Source organism: Microcebus murinus, chromosome X (assembly GCF_040939455.1).
Source record: "Microcebus murinus isolate Inina chromosome X, M.murinus_Inina_mat1.0, whole genome shotgun sequence".
NCBI classification, from domain to species: domain Eukaryota; kingdom Metazoa; phylum Chordata; class Mammalia; order Primates; family Cheirogaleidae; genus Microcebus; species Microcebus murinus.
Window position 1 is genome coordinate 118,568,608 of NC_134136.1, and position 14,105 is coordinate 118,582,712.

The window sequence follows — 14,105 nt, forward strand, 5'->3', positions numbered from 1 at the left end:
TTGTGTTCAGATCTTTGTAACACTCATTCTACTTCACAGAACAAAATGTTGCCTGATTCTAGAATCACAAATAAAAGCCAATTAAGATCTTTAAACTAAATTTGTTGTAATTTTGTCTTTTGACAATTCCAAAGAATATAACTTTGTATTGCTACAGAGGGAATGGCCTGAAAAAAATGGCAAAAAATTTTCTGTCTATTTAAAACATCCTCCACTCCTTTTTGAGAACTAAAACCTGCATCTCTGTCTCAGGCCAGTGGTTGGGAGAGGTAGGGTAATATCTTTTGTTTTTGTGCTACAGGAGATGACTCTGCAGAACTGCCATCTACCTGGACAGGGCAGATGGAAGTCCTGGAAGTCATGGAGGCCCAGGTGAGTCTCCCAGGTGGGCAGAGGTCAGAGGATGGTCTTAGTTAGAGATGAGACCATCAGAATAATCAACTGTAGTTGAACAGAAATTACCTGAAACTGAATGACCTCCTTTAAAGCTCTGTATTTCTTCTTATTATTAGAATGATGGCATTTTTAAACAGTAGTCTCCATCCTCCTCATTTGCTGGCAAATTAATAAATTCCTCTTTCCTTCTCAAACTACTTGTTCTCATTATTCTCATGCGGCCTTGAGGACAAGTGCCAAGCTTTCAGTAACAGTATCCAAAAGTGAATTAAAAGGCAACCATTTCTCTAATAGCTTTGAAGCCTGAGAAGGAAGTTTATAATATGCTTCCTTTCCGTCTTGCGGTGACATGCCTTTGCCATTACCTTAAGGAAGTTGGTTGTATAAAGTATTTTTCTAGTGTGAATTTTTCTTTCCTAGTAGTGAAAAAATTGTCATTTTGGTGGCTGAATGACAAGTGGTTTAATGTGCAAATTGTATACATAGACTTTCCAAAGCACTATGATCCTCTTCATGTGTTCAAGATGATAATTTTTTAAATTCCCATTTTATTTTTTTTACCTTTTTATTGTATTTATTTATGTTTTTGGCTTGGTGCAGTTGAAAGATAAATTCCCATTTTAAATAGTGTAAATTTTTTTCACTCAGCACAGATAAATGCTTTCATTGTGAACACGGATATCTTATCCATGACTATACCAAAACATAATTCAGATAATGCTATGGAAAGTTCAACACTTGTCCCAAGGCTGCATCAGAAGAACAAAGGCAAGTGGTTAGGGGAGAAGGAAAGAGGAGTTCATTAATTTTCTGGCAAATGAGGAGGTTGGCAGATTCCTGTCTCAAAGTACCAACATCCTGCTTCTGAGCAGAAGTACAGAGCTTTTACAGGTTCTGATACATCCCATCTTTGGCTAAGACAATCTCGTGAGCTCTGTCTAGACAATTCTCTTGAGCCATCTCCTGTGGTACAAAGAATAAAGGACACTCCCCTGCTTCTCCTGACCACTGTCCTGAGGCAGGGATGTAGGTTTTAGTTCTCAACATGGGTAACGGGGTTTTGAAGAGACAGAAAACATTTTACCCCTTTCCAGGCCATTTTATCTGTTAGAATAGTCCCCAACTTTTCAATGCCTAATGTTACAAAGAATGTGAGCAACTTATTTGAAATAGAGAATATTTTCCCTTTAATCCATATTGAAGCTATCTGAACCCCTATCATCCTTTCCTGATCTCCACCTTCCCTTAAGGTCTTTGGAAAGCTCAGTTGTTAAAAATAGTTTAGTGAGAATTGAGAAAAACAAAAAGCAGACAGGGTAACAAACAACACTTCCCACTCCCTGGGCAACCTCACTCCCAACCTTGGCTATACCAGTCAGGCCTACTAGGTATGCACTACACCAGGCATGCTTAACTAGATATCTGCATTTGAATGATCTACGGGTTCAATCAGGGCAAACAACTCCCACTATCTTTGAAGCCACCCAAAGGAACAAGACAAAATTCAAGCTCGATTTCTCCTTTTCCCCTTCCTTTTCTCCCACAGGTAATCATCCTTTCTCTACTTGAATACCTGGCAACAATTTCCCCTTACAAGATAAAGTCTTTATAAAATAAAGTCTAAATTTCTCCAGGCACACTGCGGGGGGGGGGGGGGGTAGCACTTTTTTTGTAAAGGACCAGATAGTAAATATTTTAGGCTTTGTTAGCCACCTATGGTCTTTGTAGAATATTCTTTTTTTTTTTTTTTTAATAATTCTTTAAAAATGAGGCCGGGCATGGTGGCTCATGCTTGTAATCCTAGTATTTTGGGAGGCTCACTTGAGGCCAGGAGTTTGAGACCAGCCTGATCAAGAGCAATACTCTGTCCTTATAAATAATAGAAAAATTAGCTGGGTATGGTGGCCCTCGACTATGGTCCCAGCTATTTGGGAGGCTGAGGCAGGAGAGAATTGCTTGAGCCCAGGAGTCCGAGGTTGCAGTGAGCTATGACACCACTGCACTTCAGCCTAAGTGACAGAGTGAGAACCTGTCTCAAAAAAAAAAAAAAAAAAGGGAAAAACCCTTCCCTATACAGACTCTACAAAAATAGGGTGTAGGGTAAATTTGTCCAGCAGATCTTGGTTTGCTGACCCCTGGCATATAAGACCCTTCACATTTTGGACCCAAATTACCTGTCTTGTCCCCTTTTGCAACTTGCTCTAATACCTCTTCTTCTAGGCCTATTAAACTTACTAAGTTTTCAGAATACACATTGCTTTTTCCAACCTCCATGACTTGGTTCATGTTCTTTTCTCTATATGAAAGCAATGGCTCTGCCAGGCGACACTCAAGACATGTTTAAGAAACAACTTAAACAACTTCTACATGGTTTTTCTCTATTCCCCCCCCCCAAGGACCTCCCTCCCATTCTCGTGATCCTTGTATTGAATTTGAAGCAGGCAATTTAGCGTTTTGATTAAACATTTGGATGAATGTCAGAGTTGCCAGACCTGAGTTCATATTCCAGCTCTGTTCTTCCTAGCTTTGTCTTTGGAAAAGGTGTTAGCCTTCCTGAGCTTCAAGTTTCTCCTCTCAAAATTTAGAAAGATGAATTAAAAATAAGATAATACAATCAAGTATGTAAGAGTTTTGAGCATGGATCGTAATGAATATTCACTAGTGGTTAGATTTTATCATTCAATCATTTATTCATTCACCAAATATTTCCTGAGCACTTCCGAAGAGCTAGGCAATGTGCTAGTCACTGTCAGTGATATATCAATAAACAAGATGGGCAAGTTTTTGGTCTTCCTGTATGTTACAGCAACAAAATGAAACAGATAATTACAGATTGTAATTAGTGCTGGGAAAGAAATGTGAAGGGCATAAGGCCTAACATATAATCAATAATCTACTTGGAGTAAAATGAATTAAGTCTCAAATTTAATTGAGACTAATCTTTTGAGCTCTTTGGGCCTCCCTTAACTACAAAATAAGGATTAGATTTCTAAACTCGCTTCCAACTTCCAACTCTATGTGTAATATCCCACATCAATTTTGGTATTCTCTACTTCCCTGTCCAAACTGCCAATAGCAGCAAGAACTCTAGAGACCCAAGCTACCCTCCTAAGGATCCTGTTGTCAACCTTAAATAATGAGATTCAGCAAATATGATAAAGTATAGTATTTATTCAAGTGCAAAGCTTGAGGATAGCCACCCAGGAGACATTGACTTCAAACTAATGGTATCAGCATTGTAGGTTTCACTTATTTAGGCAGACACAGAGAAATTTTAGCAGTATTATATTTTCCATAGGAGACTAGTGCATACATTACAGCAATTTGACTGGTTACAGATCACCACATTCCAGGGAGGATTATTACTCCCTGAGGAGGAGCGGTGATCTGAGGGGGTCTTTTATTTCTGATGCTATTTGGTCTGCCCCTTGCCCATTGTCTATATGATGGTATATATATTTCTCTCTCTCTCAACTTGGTCTTAATTATTTACAGGAAAAAGAGAAAATAGGTAGAAGTTGTTGCTGCATGCCACGTGACTCATGCTGCATAGCCACATTTTCTCAAGGCTCAAAATAGTTTTTTTTTGTTTTTTGTTTTGTTTTGTTTTTTTTAGCAGGCACCTTCAAAAGAAGGCTCAGAATAGTTTAAAGGTCCAATGGCTTTAAGTTTGAATTGTTTTAAGTTTATATTATTTAATATCACACTATTATGGACTGAATTGTGTCTCTCCCCAAATTCATATGTTGAAGCCCTAATTCCCAATGTGACTGTACCTGGAAATAGGTCCTTTAAAGAGGTAATTAAGGTTAAATGAGGTCATATGGCTGGGGCCCTGATCTGATAGAACTGATGCCTTTATAATAAGAAGAAAGAGAGACACCAGAGATCTCCCTCTCTACATGTGTGCACAGAGGAAAGGTCATGTAAGGACACAGTGAGAAGGGTGGCCCTCTGCAAGCCAGGAGGAGCGGCTTCACCAGAAACCAACCCTGATGGCACATTGATCTTGGACTTCCAGCCTCTAGAACTGTGAGGACATAAATTTCTGTTGTTTAACCCAACTGCCTGTGGTGTTTTGTTATGGCAGCCAGAACAAATATAGTTCTTCAGCCCCTTTCTGCTCTCTGTATGTCTAGAGATCTCCAAGAACTTACCAGAAGTTCAAGTTAGAAAAGTCCCATCCAGACTGATCCAGCCTTGGAACCTAGATGCAAATGGAGAGGACTCAGCTGTCAATAAGGGACTAGGGTTGGAGAGAGAGGGTCACACACACAGAAGCAAGAATTTCAGCCCCTAAGATAGCCATGAAAATCACATAGATGCTATTTGTAGGTAAAGTAGTCTTCCTGTGCTGGAGTAAATTAGAAGAGCTTCTCAGCTCTCTCTCACCAAGCTTTCTCAGCCTCTGGGATTGAGGATCTTTATTTCTTTTTCCTATTCAGTGTCAAGGCTTATCCATTAGTTCCATTTCTCTTAACATTTCTGATAATTTTATTTCAAGACTTATAATGGTTATTTAGGCCACTGAGCCTTGATTAGTAGGACCCTCATCCACCCCCATAGATGTTCCTAATTCAAATCTCCAGAAGTATTTTTTAAAGCGGGCGAGAGGGACTTGTAATCATTAACTCCCAGAAGGTACCTGGACCACTATTTAAATCAATCTACTCCTCCCCAGACCATATGAGCATTCTAAGAGAGAGAAAAGTTGTATGAAACTTATTTTTTAAATGATCTTGTTCCATACTAATCCCAACACAATGGGGCCCACTCACCCCACATTGACACAATTTAAAATGCCCTAAGTGATCTCTCAAAGGACTAAGATGATCAACTGCTATTGAGCAAAGTATGGTAAAATTGATAGTGCATACACAAGCACGTTGGCATGTAAACAGATACAAAATTTTAATAATGTGTATCCACAGTCTTAGAGATGCCCTTGTCTCTTGCTTCAATAATCTCACTTAAAAATCAGTGCTAAAAATTGCATTAAGAACTCTTATGCTTAAAGATATTCATTGCAGGGTTGGTTTTTTGTTTGTTTTCTTTTCATAATGAAAAGGAATAGAAACAATAGGGGAAAATGGAAAGTGTCCAACAATAGATGAATAGTTAAGGAAATTATGGAATGTTATGTTTTAAAAGACTGTAATAGCAGGAAAATGCTTAAATAAAAAAATTGAATACCAAATTGTATGTACAGTTTTATTATGTTATTTATTCAATTTCTGCTAAAAAGGCATTAGGACTTGATACTGCAATGGATTACACTGCAGACTTGATTCTGGCCCTTTGGCATTTATCCCCACATTAGGCTGAACTAAATGGTTTATAAGGTAGTGATAAAAAGTGCTGGGTGGAAAAATAAGCATAGACAGCCAGGATGCAATGAGAGAAGACTAGTCTGACCAGATATGGTAATATAATTTGTGAAAAGCCAATAATTAAAACAGTGTGATATTGCTGCATGAACAGACAGAATAAAGGAACAGAGCAGAAAGTCTAGAAATAAAAACAACACATGCCAGAATTGAGTATATGATAAAGGTGGAATCTAAAATCAGGTAAGGATGGACTTTATTAAAAACTGTTGTCAGAAAACTAACGCTGATACTTGACATCTGGAAAAAGATACAGGTGGATCTGTGCTTCACAATATATACCAGGATGAACTCCAAATGGCTCAAGTATCTAGATGTAAAAATTGGAATAATAAAAACGCTGAGGAAAACCCAGGAAAATTCCTGTATAACTTTGCAGTGGAACGCCCTTTTATGAATGACTCAAAAGATCAATAAATTTGACTACATAAAAATTAAAACTTAAGCATAAAAAAACCAAAGCCAAAAGACAAATTATAAACTGGGAATAATGTTTGCAATTCATATCAAAGGCAAACGACTAATCTCCCTAATATAAAAAAGCTCCTATAAAAGATAGATGGAAAAAGACTGACCACCTCAATAGAGGACTAGAAAGGACATATAGGCAATTCACAGAAAAAATACAAATGGCCTTAGATATGTGAAAAATCCTCAACTTCAGTCATAGTAATTGAACATAGTAAATCTCACTTAACAGAGTAGCAAAAACCCAAAAGTGTAATGAAATACTTGATATATTTACTTGATACCTTCATATATTCATACAAGTTTATTCCTGGCACCACTGTTTGGAGTAGCAAAAGATTGGAAACAACTCAAGTGTTCAGCATTAGGGGACTGGTTAATAAACCATAGTGTATTCACACAACCCCAGCTGTCATAAATAAATAAGAATGAGGAAGTTCTCTACTTTCTGATTTGGAAAGCTCTCTAGCATATGTTGTTAAAAGGAAAAAAAACAAGCTGCAGAACAATGTGCTACCTTTTTAAAAAATAGCTTTATTGAAATATAATTCATGTATCATACAATTCATCCATTTAAAGTATACTATATCATATTATTAATTTTTAAAAATTGTGGTAAAATATATATCATAACATTTGCCATTTTAACCATTTTTAAGTGTACAATTCAGTCATAGTCAATACATCTACAAGGTTGTACAACCATTACCATTATCTATTTCCAAAACTTTTTCATCACCCTAAACAGAAACTCTGTGCTCATCAAGCAATAACTCCCCATTTCACCTCCCCCCATTGCCCCTTCCTAGACTAGACCTCTAGTCTACTTTTCATCTCCAGGAATTTGCCTCTTCTGGGTACTTCTTATAAGGGGAATCATACAATATTTGTCCTTTTGTGTCTGACTTATTTCACTTAGCATGATGTTTGTAAGCTTCAACCCTGTTGGAACATGTATCAGAACTTCCTTCTTTTTTATGACTGAATGATATTCCATTGGATAAATATACCACATTTTGTTTATCCATTCATCTATTGATGGGCATTTGGTTTGTTTTCACCTTTTGGCTATTGTAAATAATACTGCGGTGAACATTGGTGTACACGTCTCTGAACATTGGGATACTACTCTTTGTCCAAGTCTCTGCTCAGTATGTTACTTTTTGTGTAACAACCTTCAGTCAGATACAAATATGTGCTTGCTTATAGCTTGTTTCTGTATACAGAAACACTGGAAGACTACACAAGACACCAATAAAAGTGGTTGAGGGTGGAGAAGGAACAGGGTAGATACAGACAGAGGAGTAAGATTTCTCATTAGGTACACCTTTTTATATTGTTTTAATTTTTGACAATGTTAAATGTATTGCATAAGCAAAAATCCAATCATGTGACATTCTTGAGTTCCTAAGAGCATGGAACCTATGAAGAACGGTAGAAACCTACAAATGGGGAAAGGTAGAGGAGCAAAGTAGACATGAATACAAGTTACCCACTCTCCAGTCAATGGACTGTTTCCACAAGTTCAAACTGAGTAAAGAATAATTTAGCACTGAATTAAATCATTCAGCAATGTTTATTAAGTTTTCCTATATGCAAAAGACAGGAATGTCAAATTATACTGATCATTTTTACCTCTAATGTTTACTTAAATTAATTATTCCTGCAAACTCCTCACAACATTGCTAATGATATTATCTTGCTATTTTTCAAATTATAATATTCTAGGATGGAAAATAAAATAACCACCATAGGAGGAGAACCGTGGATGAAGAAAGTCGGTTGCCCAAGGAAATAAACAAAACAAAAAATAAAGCCAAATTTTCCTGGTTCTGTCAGAAATATATAGCATTGCCGGAGAAATTAAACTCACACTGCCTCATGCTTTCTTCCAAAAAAGTAGGGTTCTAATGGCCCAGGACCAAAAAAAAAAAAAAAAAAAAAAAAAAAAAAAGGATTCAAAAGCCATTATCTTTTATTGTAATCAAAAAACCCCAGAGCATGAGAGAAATAATTCATTTTTTAAAGAAAGGCACAGGAGGCAGAAGACAAGGTTAATAATAATGCCAACCAATTATTTAACAAAAGGAAGCAGCACTCATCTCAGATCAGTAAACACGCTACTATTAAAGAGTACACAGGGTGAAAATTGTTCACATGAGTCAGAGATGATGGAAATAACCCTCAATCAGATACAAATCCTTAAAGTCATAGGCAAAATTTGCCTCGGCACCTGTCTGATCAGAGGGTATCCAAAGCTTGTTGGTGGGTCTTAGGAAAACTCCTTCTGTGGCTTTATCTTTTCTGGCTAGTTTTTATATAACTCAACACACTTCCTCAGGGGACTAAAAAGCAAACACGTAGCCAGCGCAGTCAGCCCTGAGTATGTCAGGAGACGGGAAGGCTGCCAACAGCCCCATTCCCTGATGTAAGTCTTCCTGCCCATAAGCAGATTTCAAAATAACATTTCTCTCTCCAAAATATCTACCGCATTCTGACAGGTCTTAAATGGGCGGAAGTGGATCTGTTCTTTGAGGGTACTTTGAGAACACATCTCTTGTAAAAGTTTTGAGAGCCATTAAATATGGGGAAACATACAGAACATCAGGCCCTTAAAAACAAGCAAACAGAACAAATAAAAAAAGACCAGTCTTTCCAGCAGTTTGCTGTGCCCTAGTCACCTTGTGAGGATCCATTAGAGTCCCCAGATTAATTATTCTTCCACTCTCCTCATTATGCCTGTAGGCAGTGCTCTTGTAGTCCAGCTTGGGTAAGCGTTTGATTACAACTTTGGCTTTTTATGAGGAAGAATTAAAAACATTTAATACGGGTGGTTTTCAATTACGTTAATCTGATTCCCAGCCACAGACTTTCAGTTAAGATTTTTGAATTAGCTCTTCTGAGCTAAGAAAGCTTTGGAATTGCTAATCATGAACTCAGCAGCCAGCCAGGGGAAAGCTCCAAAGACAGCTCCCCACAGGCCCAGGAAGTCTGCAGGGCCAGGAGCTGAATCAGTTAATGCTCTACCCAGAGCAGGCAGCCATTTCAGTTCCTCTAGATTTGAACCCTTCCAATGGTCATTTTATAAAGCCCTCGTCACCTCCACTTGGAAGACTAAATATTAAATAGGAAATTTGCTGAAAGATATGTGAACTAAAATGCTCAACCCCTACCGGCTGACTGAATGGACCCCCTCGTGGCCAGAGGAATATTCAAGGGCAAAGTTGCCTGCCAGAAGGAGGGAGGTCAGACAGGCCTTATCATGCCCCCCTCCCTTCTTGGAGACTTCCTTTGTAACCCATTAACAGGCCTAAGGGTATGCAAGACAAACCTGCAGGCCCTCAATTTGCAACAAAATGGTGGCTTATCTCTGGTAAACAGTTTATGTTAAAACATTCCACGTCTTTAGACAAAGCTTCATGTCTTTAGCCAATTACAATCTAAAGAATCTTTAAACCCACCTATAACCTGTAAGCCCCCCCCCTTCGAGATGGCCCTCCTTTTTGGGCCAAACCAATGTATGCCTCCCACACATTGATTGATGGCTTTACCCATAACCCTTGCCTCTAAACTGTATAAAAACCAAACTGTAACCCAGCCACAGCGAGTCCACTTGCCCAAGGCCTCTTGGCAGTGGCTCCGGGTCATGGTCCTCAAATTTGGCTCAGAATAAATCTCTTTAAAATTATTTTGCAGACTTGGCTTTTTTCCGTTGACAGATACATATAACCTCAGGGTCTTTGTTTCACTTAAAAAAGGATCCAAACATTACACAAATGAGATGGAAGAAGGTGATAGGGTGGAAGGAAGGAGGGGAGCTATGCAGGGTTTGTTATGTCAGTTGAAAAGTCACCTTGGAGAAAACATTGATCTCTCATTTCCACAAGCAGTAGTTATTAGAGTTCATTTCTATCCTCTCGTATTCATTAATATTCTAGCATTTGATGAACTTTAAAAATCATTGCAAGCATTAAAAAAATCTGACATAGTACAATTATTTTCTACTTCCAACAGATATTCTACTTTGGTGGTGGGGCAGCTTTATAATTCTTTTTGCATAAAAAATATTTCAGGCTGGCCAGCTGCAGTGGCTCATGCCTGTAATCCTAGTACTCTGGGAGGCCAAGGCTGGTGGATCATTTGAGCTCAGGAGTTCGAGACCAGCCTGAGCAAGAGTGAGACCCCATCTCTACCAAAAATAGAAAAAATTAGCCGGGCATGGTGGCACATGCCTGTAGTCCTAGCTGCTCAGGAGGCTGAGGCAGGAGGATTGCTTGAGCCCAGGAGTTTGAGGTTGCTGTGAGCTAGGCTGATGCCACAGCACTCTAGCTGGGACAACAGAGTGAGATTCTGTTTCAAAAAAAAAAAATTTCAGGCTGGGCTTGGTGACATGTTCCTGTAGTTCCAGCTACTCAGGAGGCTGAGGCAGGAGGATTACTTGAGCCCAGGAGTTTGAGGTTGCTGTGAGCTATGATGATGACATGGCACTCTAGCCCAGGATGACAGAGCAAGACCATCTCTAAAAAAATTTTTTTTCAAATATTGATAACAAAAGTATCATGCTTTTTGTTATTTTTTATTTGTTATGAAAAGGAAATCTCTTCATTTATTGAGGAAGTTCCAATGTTTTTACATACATGCACAGTGCTTACACACAAAATCAATGTTGTGATAATGCACTTTCATGAAGTAAATTTGCAAAAAAAAAGCATAAAATGATTTAGAACTCTAAAAATATCTACATAATTTATACCTCCAGTATTGAAAATGATGCAAAGATGAAATACATAGCATAGCAAATTGTAAAAGAAAATAATGCTCACAATTTAATGTTTAAAAAAAATGCTAGAAAAAGTAAAAGGGCCTGGTGCAGTGGCTCATGCCTTTAATCCCAGCACTCTGGGATGCTGAGGTGGAGGATCACTTGAGCTCAGGTGTTTGAGACCGTCTGAGCCAGAGCAATAACCTGTCTCTACGAAAAATAGAAAAATTAGCTGTGCACGGTGGTGCTTGCCTGTAGTCCCAGCTACTCTGGAGGCTGAACAGAAGGATCACTTGAGCCTAGGAGTTCGAGGTTGCTGCGAGGATTGTTGCAAATAACAGCAGTTTCCCCAGTCCCACAAGCCCATTTCTCTGGAGGCAACAACATTCAACTCTTTTAACTGATTGTTGTGGTGTTTACCATAGTATCTCCAAATATTCTTGATTTTGTAGTTTCAGGCCCAATATATGAACTTCCCTCTATAGTAGGAGAGGATTTCTGTCTCTCACACAAGCACAGCTTCCACCCCACTGCAGCCATTCTCCCAATATAGTTTTATCATCATTTTGGCTAGCTCAATTAGATATCTGAGCTATTATGACTATGTAAATCCTGTTGCCCACCAAGACATGTCATTCTATATACTCCTGGTATATAGAAAAAATGCTATTCTTTATTTTACAATTTGAAAAACAAAAAAGTAATTTACATTGGCCACTTTGGAAGTGTAGATACCTCATCTGCAGACTGAGCTTTCTAGCTGAGCATCTATCTGGCACATTGCTGGCACTCAGTAAGTAATTGTAGGATGATTTAACACAGACTGGCTCTCAGGTGATATGTTTAGCCTGTTCAAGACCCTGATTATTTGACTGAGTTACACTATGTGAACAAGCTATTTGAAGTCATCAAAATAGTCTTTATTGGCATTATCAATGTATCAGATAAGTTTTTTCAATCTCATTCCTCATTTCCCAAATTCTTGGCACCTTTCCTGTCACCAGGGAGCATATTTCAGTACGGAAAATCAGTCTTCTATCTTTCTATATTCTGCTCTTTTCTTCACACTTGATGCTGAAAAAAATCACATGATTTAGTTATGTTGTAACAGAGAAAATGACCTGAAAAGGGGTAAAAATGTTTTCTGTCTCTTCAGAACCCCTTTACCCTTTGTGAGAACTAAAACCTATATCCCTGCCTCAGGACAGTGGTCAGCAGGGGCAGGTGAGTGCCCTTTGTTCTTTGTGCCACAGGAGTTGGCTCAAGGAAATTGTCCAGGCGGAGCTCAGGAGATTGTCTTAGCCAAAGATAGGATGAATCAGAACCTTTAAAAGCTCTGTACTTCTGCTCAGATGCAGGATGTTGGTACTTTGAGACAGGAGTCTGACAATCTCCTCATTTGTCAGCAAAGTGATAAACTCCTTTTTCCTTCTCCTCAAACCATGTGTCCTCCTTCTTCTGATAATGGCCTCAGGGACAAGTGCTGAACTTTTGGTAACAATATGCATAGTTTTTACTTTTCTTGCAATACTCAAAATCAGGAGGTTGGTTTGTTTCCTCTGGATTGTTTTCTGGGAATACAGCAGGGTGTGGATTGGTGTCAAGTTGAACCTGCTCTCTGAATAAAGATAGTTGTACCTAAAGAGCAATTCACATATTGCCCCAGGTACATGTCTCACTTTGGAAGGCCACATCATGCCTCATAAAATAGCCACTAGTGAACAAAGCAACTCTTCTCCTATAACATCATTTCTGCTATGATCAGAACAAGCTGTCATCCAGCCATTCCTCTGTATATCTGTGAAACATTTTTGCTAAGTGCTGAGTCATGCTTGTCACTTCAGTGGTTTCACCTCACTGTAAAGCAAAATATCAATCTAGCACATGATATTATTTTTTTTGCCAGTAGCTAATTCTGTTTTTTCTTTGGGCAAAATACATATCATCAATTTTGAGTTTGCTTTTGCAAGCTTCCAGAAGTAACATGATTTATATTAATATGTGTATTTGCCACAAGAAGGGCAACTTTGAATCATACCTCTTTAGGTGGATCTCTTCTCTATCTTCAGGTATAAAATTCATAATTTGCACAATAGAAAGCATTATTTTATGCTTGTTTTGAGTAAACACAATAAATTTACCAGAGAGGTCACTCTGTTTGATTTGAAATAACAGAAGTTTCAGTGCCTTCATCCTACTATTTAACAAAGTTACATACCAGACTATGCCCTGGGGGGTTTTAAATAGATCACAAATCTAAGAAAAATCTAATGTTTAGATATTATTAATATTTATTGTGCTTCCAATTTAAACTTTTCTTTTTTGGCTACTTGTCAGAAATCATCACAAGCAGATTCACTTGTACTAGGAATTATAGACTCATAGCAAAAATTAAACTGGAACCCTGTTGACTATATTGATGACATTAATTTTAGTTGGAACATGTTTATCACCATTTTCATTACTACTTTTCAATAAACCACTTGTGAGTCATTGACCCATTTCTGTGAGTTATGGATTCCACATAAGAACACAACAATAACCATGAAAAAATGCAAATTTAATGAATGTACTCAAGAGCTTGGAAACAATGTGAGATAATATTAGCCAAGCCAACAACACTGCTAACTTAATGTTAGTAGCAATGAACTGGCTAAATTTCAGAATGTGTTTATCCAAAGATATACAAGTTCGTAACATGAGGTGAAGTGTGGCTGAAGGCAGACCTGGGGGAGAGGGTGGACTATCCCCAAACCACTGGTTAATAGGAGAATGAACACATTATGAGCACATTAAAAAGGCCTTTGCCTACCTGTGCCTTGTGTTATGGTCAAGCTTTTCCCACCCCTTCATCTAACAGCCTTTCATCACAATATCAACAGCTATCAAGCCAACAAGGTACCTTAAACATTGCTGAGGCATTAACCCTTTTGAAGGATGAGCTTTGGGATCCTCCCTGCCCACCACTTCTTCCTCCTCCAGCTACACAAAGAAGGTAAGGCTCATCAAGAAGATAGCAGGTGCTCTGTGAAAACAATTAATAATTAATCTTGTATTTCAAATTTGACAAAAGTGGATGAACAAAATTGTTC